At 70.6% G+C, this 3,095-nt stretch overlaps 1 long non-coding RNA gene across 1 annotated transcript; it reads left to right on the plus strand.

Annotated features, from left to right (window-relative positions):
- The first annotated feature begins 33 nt into the window (after window positions 1-33).
- On the plus strand, window positions 34-1,323 carry LOC105854635. The gene is made up of 2 exons (XR_001146228.1): window positions 34-97; window positions 1,109-1,323. It is a non-coding gene; the product is annotated as an uncharacterized LOC105854635 (long non-coding RNA).
- The last annotated feature ends 1,772 nt before the right edge of the window (window positions 1,324-3,095 follow it).

Raw genomic sequence — 3,095 nt, forward strand, 5'->3', positions numbered from 1 at the left:
CGGGCTCAGCGCGGCCTCCCCTGTGTGCTCGCAGGCGGCGGCAGCGGCCCCTTCCAGCGTCTGCCGGCCAGCGGGCTTCCAGCGGGACCTGGCGGAGGTGAGTCCGCGTGGGGCAGCCGGGGCTGCCCAGTGTCTCGTGTCCTCACGGAGGGGACTGGACCCCGGTCCTTAGGGCTGTGGGGCGCCAGTGCCGACTGCCCGCTGTTTGCGCCGCCTTTTCCCGCCGCCTGGGCTGCCCGGGGCTGCGGGGTGGCAGCGTCAGGCCAGGGGCGGGTCCCGCGGGGCGTCCTGGCCGTGGCCCGCGCCCTGCCCGGCAGCAGACGCCTGTCGGGCGACAGCGGAGCGAGGGTGGGGGAGCTTCGCCTCCGGCCGGGGCCTTTCGTCAGGCGTCCAGTCGTTGCGCTCACCTGGCGCCAGCTCCTGCCCCGCAGAGCAGCTGGCTCACCACGCCGCTGCCGCTGCCCTGTCCCCTGGCCGCGGGCTGCCGGCGGGTGGGCAGAGCGTCGGGCCTGGGAGCGGACGCCCGAGGGTGGCTTGTCCTCGTGGCTTTGAGGCCTGAGGGGGACTGGGGAGGACGTGGGGCCGCTGGTTCCCCGTCCAAGGGGACGGGACCGGCCCCCGCAGCACCCCACCTGCTCTCCAGTGCGCGCCGAGCCTGGCTGAGCCCTCGGCACCCAGGGACCTGTGTGCCCGCCCCTGCCTGCCCTCAACCACACGTCTGGCCCGCTGCCATGGGGCTGCGTTTTGGGGTGCCGACACCCCCACAGCAGAGCCTGGGTGGGTGCACGGCCCTGCCGGGCCTGACATTGGCCCAGACTGTGGGTGCCGTGGTCGCCATGGTCGCCATGGTCCTGCCTGCCAGCTGGGAGCCGGCGCCGCGGCCGCTTCCCCCAGAGTCCCTGCTGCAGCCAACTGGACCAGCTCAGACTGGCAGCCTGGCACCTCGGCGTGCCCACCTCTGCCCGGGGTGGGGGGAGGTTTCCATGCCTGTGCAGTCCGGCCCAAGCGGGGGCCTGGCTTGACAGGCGACGCTTCTGACCACAGGCGGCCCCAGCTGCCTCCCTGCCCCCCCCCCACGCCGCTGACAGGGTTCCCGCTGTCTCTGCAGTCTGGCCACCTCCGTGGGCACAGTGACCGCAGCACAAGCCGCGGCCGCAGTCCTGGAAAAGCGGCAACGCCTGGCACCTGCACTGCTGCGTGTGACCAGCCGCAGAGTCGGGCGCGGTGCAGGTGGGTCCGTCTGCGTCTCTGAGCCCCGGGAGGGGCCCAGCACCCCCCCCCACCATGCTGTCTGTGTGAATAAAGATTTTGCAGTGGCCCTGAGCTCCTAGTGTCCTCTCTCCTGCGGCCGGGCGCTGGCCCGTGGGTGTTGGGGGGCCGCCAGAGAGCGGTGCTGCCCACTCAGATGTTTCCTCTGGTCACTTTACCCCTCGGAGGTGCGTGTGGGTCCGTGACCTGCGAGCCAGCACCCCTTCCTGCTCTCGCGCTGTGGCCAGGCACCACTGCCACCGTACGCCAACGCCCAGTGAGGGCTCAGAGCCCCCCACCGCGGAGACGGTGGCTCCCTCAAGTTGACCAGAACACGTGCGGTCAGCTGGGAGCGAGGCCAGCCCTGCTTCAGCACCTGCAGGCCACGCAGCGCCAGGCACGTCCAGGGCGAGGTCAGGCTTGCGCAGGGGCCCCCACCTGCCCAGTGTGCCCATGCCAGGTCGACTGTTTTGCTGCCGGAATTTCCAGCCTGCGCGTCTCCTGCCAGGCTTGGTGACCCTGGCTCTTAGCGCCCAAACGGCACCAGCCCCCCGCCTGCCCCAGGCCTGCCCAGTTTAGGGCGCTTGTTTGCCTCGTTGTTGGAAATCTCCTTTGGAGTCCTGGGCCTCCCGTGCAGGCGTGGCCATCCGGTGGGAGACACGGTCCCTCGGGCCTCTGGGCGCACTGTGGCCAGCCTGAGCGCCAGAGACCTCTTCCCACGCAGGCCTCGCCCTGCACCCACCCCCCAGGCGGCCCGAGCCTGCCACTCCTGTCTGGGCATCGGTCAGAGGAAGCCCCAGCCCAGCTGGGACCTGCCCCAGGCCTGGCCCTGGCCAGCGGGCATCATAAACACACCCGGGAGGGTGCGGCTGCTCCCGCGGGTGGGTCACTGGTGCCTGGGCTGAGGGGCCCACGTCGGCCACAGTGGTCCCATGAGGGACACTGGGCCCGCGGGCTGGACCTTTCACCCGTCAGCATCGCCTGTCTCTGGCAGTGAGAGTGACCCCAGCTCACTTCCGTCCTGCTCCGCCACTCAGAAGCTGCTCCAGACTCGGGGTTAGGAGCGCCGGGGGTGAGCAGAACTGGACCTGTAGGTCAGCTCAGGCCTGGGGCAGCTCCTCGGGCCAGAGGCTGCCCTGGTCACCTGCACCACCCAGCTCTGGGCGCGTGGCCTACCCAGCACACCTGTGCAGGGCTGGCTCTCCGCCCTTCTCTGCGCCAGCCTCAGCACCACCCTCCAGCCCCTGTGCACACTACCTCCTGCCCACCTCGGGGGCACAGCCCCACAGGCGGGGTCTCAGGCGCCCAGCGGCCGCACCAGCAGTCTGTCCTCAGGCCCAGATGGGTGCAGCCCCTGCGTGCAGGCCGGCAGGGCGGGCAGTGGCCTCGGGACCAGCACAGCACCGCTGCCTGAGTGCCCGCAAGGCGTCCTCTCACCAGCTCTAGCTGCTCCCTGCAGTCACGTCTCAACGTGGCCAAAGGTTTTTCCAAGTTAAAACGTCACGTTTGTCCCCCTATGCCTGGCTGGTGTGGGCGAGGGCAGCAGGACTCGTCCCTGTCCGGAAACAGCCCTCGGCGGGGTTTGGCAAACATTTATTGTTTCTACCTCCAGGTTTTCTAGTAGACAGACACGCGTAGAACGCAGCTGACCCCAGGAGCACACTACACTGCACAGGGGCGGCTGGGCCGCGGCCTCCGGCCAGGGTGCGGTGGGCCGACGTGCGTCCGTCTGGCCCGGGCCTCCCACGCGCCCACAGGGCAGCGTCTGGCCGAACCGAGTCACGACAGGGCCGCGGCGAGGCGGCCTCGGGGCTCCGGGGTCCGTCCCGTGCGTCGCTACCAGGCGG

Source organism: Condylura cristata, unplaced genomic scaffold, assembly GCF_000260355.1.
Source record: "Condylura cristata isolate star-nosed mole 26May11 unplaced genomic scaffold, ConCri1.0 scaffold00074, whole genome shotgun sequence".
NCBI classification, from domain to species: Eukaryota; Metazoa; Chordata; class Mammalia; order Eulipotyphla; family Talpidae; genus Condylura; species Condylura cristata.